The sequence below is a fragment of the Pteropus vampyrus genome, unplaced genomic scaffold (assembly GCF_000151845.1).
Source record: "Pteropus vampyrus isolate Shadow unplaced genomic scaffold, Pvam_2.0 Scaffold207, whole genome shotgun sequence".
Taxonomy (NCBI): Eukaryota; Metazoa; Chordata; class Mammalia; order Chiroptera; family Pteropodidae; genus Pteropus; species Pteropus vampyrus.
The window spans coordinates 1,940,741-1,947,868 of NW_011888988.1; positions in this window are offsets into that span (position 1 = coordinate 1,940,741).

A 7,128-nucleotide genomic window follows, 5' to 3' on the forward strand; every position below is an offset into this window, starting at 1 on the left:
TCCTTTAGTCCTCAGAAACCTCTCATCTGCTCAATGGAAGACTAAAATCCCACCATTCAGATTTATCCCTTGGTTTGAGATTTGCATTTGCCCAGTGAAAACTATCACTAGGAAGTGTCACACATTGAGCCTCTTAGAATTGTACGGTGCCAACCTGCGCAGTTGTCTGTGGTGGCCCTGTTAAGCATTGTCAGTATGAATGATCTGAAACCCTTTCCTGTGAATGAGTTTTGATGGACAGCTCCGGGACCTGGTGGAGAGGAAGGAGAATGTAGACATGATAGAGAGGGAGTGAGTGGCAGTTCCAAAAAGGCAAGGAAAAGTGGATTCAAGGACAAATTTTGCCTATTTCATGGTCTTGAAACGGAAAATTTAATAAGAAGTCCCAGTCTTCCAGTCTTTGTCATTAGGGAGCTTACAAGTCTGGGACACTTTAAAGATACATCTCATGCAGCCTACATAGCTGGTCTCCACAAAACTAAAAGTGATAGGCTTACAAGTATCTCCATGGTATATATTCTCCCAGTAGGGAAGGAAAAAGCAGATGGGAAGGTGAATTTCTGGAGTGAAAAAACCTACCTCTTCTTCCCCAACACAGGGGGCTCGTGTCAGTTCTAGGGGAAGGGGTGTTGAATGTTTCCCTGTTCCTCCGTGAGCCTGTCAAGCCGTGTCTACCAGAGAAGGAAGCCCCCTGGGCACCAGCGTGGCATTTGTAGCAGACTTCAGTGGTCTGGTGACATGTTCCCTGGAAGACAATGAGGCAATTCCTTCAGCGCAGACCACCAGGTCAGAAAACGCAGGGGTCTCCTGCCAGGCCAGCTTCTCTCTCAGCCCAGCTCCAGGGGCTGGGGTTCCCCTTCCATCATTTCCCACATGCCCCTTCAGGGATCAGCTTGCTTTTCTTCCCCTTCACAGGTGTTCCTCATACTTACTCTTCTCAGACCCCTTTTCAAGACTAACTTCTAAGTAGGTCATTAGCTCATCAGCTACACCCTTCCTTGCCATCCTCAAAGGCAAATACCAGGGCCTTTTGTGTTTTTAACCAGTTGCTACTAGGAAGACACAGCCAGGGTGCAAAGATGTTACAAACATGGAATGAACATGGAGGTCCCAGAATTTTACTCTGTTCCCCTGAGCACTGTCCCACAGTGCTGTCACCAGCTTATTCTCCCCATGACTGCTCAGTCCTTGGCCGCCTGTTCTTCTTAGACCATCACATGAACCCACTTCATCTGTTCTCTTTAGGCTGGAACCTTCCAAGGCTCCATCTCTGGTCTCAGCTCTTTGAGCACGAATCCTCCCACATCCAACTTCACTTCATGATGGTCTTACGTCAGTGTTCTCCATCCAGCATCAACTCAGCATGTCCAGAACAATTCATTAAGATTTCCCTGATTATTTTTATTGGTTTCAGCATCTATCCAATCACGTCAACCCCAAACCTGGGAACTTTCCCAGAAAACTCCTCTTTCATCCCCATTCCCCCTTATTTACCTACAAAGTCTTACACCTTCTTACCATCTCTGTTCCTGAGTACTTCCTTCTTCTCTACCACTGTCTCCAAACCTAGTCTGAGTTCTCATTATCTTTCCCGTGCTCTGCTTCAACAGTAAGAGTTGTCCCTGATCCATCTTTGGTGATGCTGCCATAGAACTGTTCCCAAGAGGCAGATCTGTTGATGTTATCCTCCCGATTAAAACCCTCAGCATACAATCCAAGTTTCTTAGGATGGTCTTTGAGGTAGCCTATGAAGTGTCTCTGCTAACTCTTTGACTTTACCTTTAGTGGAGCTCCCTACCTGCCTCATCCCATTTCCCTTGGACGTCTTCCAGGCCACCCGGCCTTCTTTATACCTCTATGCCATATTTATTGTGTATCTTCTGCCACTCACTGATCACAATGTTGTTAAGTCACTCTTTCTAAGAGGGCTTCTTCCTTCTCTAGCAAGTAGGTCTGAAGTTAAATTTAGGGTAAGAGAATAACTGTGTTGTAGACAGTTCAACTGTTTTGTCAATCTAAGGTCCGTTGTGGTAGTTTGACATAATGAAGGTGGGCTGACCTTCTATGTCTATTATAAATAGAAATATTCTTTAGCTTAGCTAGTGTAAAGAGCTTAAATAGATAGAGTAGCAATCTCCAGAGTCAGAATACTTGGGTTCTAATGCACATCATGTAACCCTTAGTTTCCTTATCTTTAAAATGGGAATAATAATAATACCTATTTCATAAAGTTGTTGTGTGAATAAAGGAATTAATATAAGTAAAGATCTCAGTTTTAGAACAGCGCCTGACAGAGAGTACTTGATAAATACCAGCCATTGATGTTGTTATTAGTAGTGGTAGTTAATATTTATAGAATTCCATTTCCCTATCATCATCGGAAGGATCTGACTCTGTATCTGTTGGAGAGATCTTGGCGTGACTGGGTGACTCAGCTGTCACGTTTGCATTCTGATTGGTGGCAGGAACTGATTGGCAGGTGCAGTGATGCAGATGAAAACACACAACCCATTCCTCCCCACCCCACCCTGCTTTATATTTTATAAAGGGAAGTCATGGCCTGGTAGATCTGGTGTTAGGTAAAAGTATTTCCTGCCTCTTTAGGCTAAGGCCACCAGAGGTTCCCACAATTCAGCTGGAACCCAGGCTATTCTACATCATTTCGTGGTCCTCCATCTCCATAGGCTATAGTTTATAAAGCACTTCTACTTCCATGATCTGTAATTCGCGGTGTCCCTCCCACCCTCAGACACTGGGTCACAGACCTCTGGAAATGCTCTAGTTGCTGCTATTTGAATAGACCCTCCAAAGACACCTTTTCTGATCAAAAATATTTGCTTTGGTGGTTTTATGTAGACACACCAGGGGAGACCCATGGCAGGTAGGCTTAACTCAAACCACTGGGCAGGGAAAATGCCTGGGAATTTGGTCTGCTTTATAAGGAGAGCCATGTTTTTCAGCTGAATAGGAAGAATCTTTAAAAAGGAATAAAAGAAGGAAGGAAACTAATGAGACATCTCTTTCCCACAGATAATGGGGGCAGCTCACCGAGTGGTCTGTAGTGGCGATAGCATCTTTTACACTTCACTGACAACCAAATGCCTTGGAGATAAGGCAACAATTATGAGACCTCAGAAGAAATGAAAGAAAACCCAATAGCAGCCAAATAACACTGCCATCTATTAACAAATTATTATAGGCTGAGGCAGGCTTTAATGAGATTTTAACAAAAGAAATCTAGTCATGATCCTCTGGGGCAGAGATTTTATTACGATCTGAATGATTAAGCGGGTAAGAGGGCCTCCCTCAGAGCTTCAGTGCAGAGGAAATGTGCGAGCCTATGCCCTCGCGTTCCGAGGGCTTTGACACCCATTCAAGATGAAGAGCTCCTGGAGAAAAGGACCCAGGAAATACTGTTCCATAAGAAGTTTCTATTTGGTACCTGGCCTGGTGAGCCAAGTGAGTCTTTAGGAAAATTGTTCTAGACCTTCGTGTTGTGATTCCAATACTTACTTCATGGTGCTTTTGGCTTTCTGAACTGGCATTGTGAAATTCTCAAAGAGATTCTTAAGTCAGAGTACGGGATAGTGGCGGCATTAATTTGGGAAGACAATGAGTCTGGCTAGAGTCAGGATCTGCCTGCCCATGACCTTGTCAAACCACAGGAGGGGCAGAAGAGAAGGTGATATCAGTCTAAAGGTTTGAGAGAAGAAAGAGAAAATAGGCTGCACACAATAAGTCAGAGGGAGGGAGGTGAAGGCGCAGTTCAAGAAGCCTGTGAGTACTCTGCTCAGACTTGCTGGACCGCTCACATGGAATGGGGTTTTCCTTTCGCTTCTCCCACCCCTTTCATTTATCCACTAAATGAAAACTTTGAGGCAGTTATAATATCAGGGAGAGGTATAACCATCTCAGTGCTAATATTTCTGTTGCCCAGGAATTTGTTGTGTTTGAAATATGTGCTTCTCATGCCTCATTGAAGGAAACCGAGGAACCGGAATGATCTAATGATGCCTGGACTATTAAGTAGCATAATTCCTTAGGAAGGCACGTTGGACTGTAGTAGGATAGTGAAGGAACAGTGAGTAAGCTGTCTCTTTCTGACAGATTCTTTACTTGAGCAAATTTTAGTCAGGCTCCTGGACCTTCTTCCCAAGCCCATCTGTGCACATCCTTGTAAAATCTAGTTTTAGCAAGAACCCTGCTGAGTCAGTTTAGCAAGAGCCCCTGCCCGACCCTCGGTACCTGACCCGGTTCCTCATCCTCCACCATCCTGCAGGTGATGTCGGTCATGGCGGCCTGTCTTCAGCAAGAATCTTGTTAGGACAGTTTAGCCAGAGTCTCCCTCACCCTGATGTTTCCTCTTCGTAATTTTTCATCTACCGACCCCCACCTTCCTCCTCTAAATTCCCACTTGCTGTGCTGTATTTGGAATTGAGCCCAGTTCTATACTGAGGTCTCTTTTCTCTTATTGCAATAATCCTGAATAAAATCTGTCTTGGCCACTTTAACTACTGTCTAGCTCTGGTTTTCTTTGACACCCACCTGACTACTCAATGATGAATCAGGGAGGCTGACCCATTGGCAGCTGGGGCACAGTGTAACACTATGTCACCTTTTGTGGCGGGTAACAACCAGAATAGCTGTAACCTCTGCTGGCTATACTCCCCTTGGGGCCAATGGCAGACACTGGCTGTTAAAATATTTAGTGTCTGATAACATATGACAAATGAGTAAGGAATATAGTAGCACTTCCCTTAATGGCTTACTCTGTAGGAAAGAGAGTTAATAGAATTGAGGATGAACTTAAAATGACATGGAATATAAATCTCAGGAACATACATCTTTGGGATAGAATATCGCTCTGTTATAACTATAATTTTCTATCTGTCATAGACAAGTACTTCTGTAGAATTCGATAAAAATTAATTGCTACAAAGTGAAATATTTTAAAATGCAAAATTCAAATTCCATTTTTTTCTTTTTTAATTACATTTAGATTTAACAGACAAAAAATTACTATGGCAAATTGCAGTAAAAGTTTCCAAATGCTTATTCTTAATTACTATAAGTATCTCTCATGGACTGGTACAGACTGGCACCTATTGAAGAGGACATATGTTGAAGAGTTATACTAACTCATTCGGCCCTCGTGAAAATCCTATGACGTAGTTAATGTCACCACTCTACTGATGAGGAAGCCAAGGCACAACGCAGTTATCTTGCTGATGAAGCCAGTTTATGTCCTTTATGTCAATTAGCTTTGCAAAGAGAAAATTTTCTATTTTATGACCATAAAAGTATAGTCTATGCAGTCACTGTAAAATTAAGGGTGGCTTAAGAAAAGCATGCCTTAACCAGAGGGTATGAATGGAGCTTTATAATCTAGGCCACTGTAAGGAACTGTTAGAGCAACAGGCCACACATTTTAGGAGCATCGTCTTTCCTATATTGAGCCATGCAGTGAAGTGTTTAAGAGTGCGGCCTAAGAGCTCGGCTGCTTGGCTTGGCCTCCTATTTGCTTTATGAACTTGTTAGTTCCTCCCTAAAAGGCTAGTTAGAAGGAAAAACTGTGTTAATATATGTAATGTACTTAGAAAAATGCCTAGCAATAAATGTTGTTATTTTTTACATTTGAAAAAACAATACATCGCAAGAATTTCAGATTCCCTAAGTGCTTCCATTTATAATGGCCTGACTTCTGACTAAGAAAGCCAATCATCCCTGCCTTCAACTAGAGCCACTGGCACAACTCAGCAAAGCTGCACTGGTCCCTGCCAGAGCTAAAGTACAGAGTGGGGTTTCTCGACCGTAGCACTATTGAAATTTTTGTGGGGTTCATTTTGCTGTCGTGTGCACTGTAGGATAGCAGCATTCTTGGCCTCTACCCACCCAGTATCACTCCCTTCTGGTTGTGACAACAAAAAATGTCTTCAGCCATTGCTAAATGTTCCCTGGGAGGAAAAATTGCTCCCAATTGAGAATCATTGTTACAGAGAAAAGAGAATACTAATAATAGTCTTTTATATTTTTATAGCTTTTCAATTCAAAAAGGCTTCTGCATGTTTTAATGCAGTTGAGAAAAGGCAAAAGAGAGAAAGGATGAAAAAGATTAGAAGAGGAAAAGAAAGAGAAAGAAGGAAAGAGGGAGGAAGAGAGGCAGGGAGGGAGGGGGCTTCAGAGAGTACACGGAGATGAAGGGACAGGTGCTAAGTATAGGAAGGGATGACTGAACGGGTGTTAGTGTGATCTCCCATGGGTGCATCTACGTCTGCATATCCTGCCAGCACCTCCGACTCAACGTGTTCATGTCTGAACTCAGCAGGTTTCTCCCTAAACATGCTCCTTCTTTGTGTTCCAGTTTCTGTTACTGACCTCACCATCTACCCAATCACCCAGGTCTGGAAATGTGTATCCTCTTCAAAGGATACTTCCCACTAGCCCTCCAATGCTTAGTGATCAGGTTTGCTGCTGCTACTTCTCTTGTCGTCCTCAGGGTCAAAGAGTCATGCATGCACCCGATGTGCATGCCAAAAAGGACCTCAGACCTAGTCTATTACTATCATTTTAAAGATGAGGAGACTGGAGCCCACAGAGGTCTGGGGTGTGGCCTTAGACAGATTACTATTCTGAATCTAATTTCCTTGATTGCAAAATGGGGACAACACCATGGGCCTTATAGGATTGTCATGAGCTGGCACAGAGCTGACCTATCACCATGAGTCCACCTGTCTCATGTCAGTGAATGACAGGGCTGGAACCCAGTGCTCTTCCTCCTGCACCACACTGCCTCCTGGATCATGGTTCTGTCCCTCCAGGGGACCCACTACTCCTGTCCATTTCACCCTGCCATCCTGTCCCATTGCTACTGCCTCATTCATTGCCATCCCTCAGGACTGCCCACCTACTGTGTTGTGAGAGCTCCCTAGTTGGACTTCCTGGCTCCAGACAACCAGGCCAATCCACTGTGCACATTGCTATTGGATGAATGCCCTACAACAGCACTGGGATGAAGTCACTCTCATTCTTTAAATCCTTTACTGGTTCCCCATCACAAAATCTAAACTTCCTGACTTACCATTAAATGTCATCCTCAATCACATCTCCCACTATCTGACCTCAACCTGT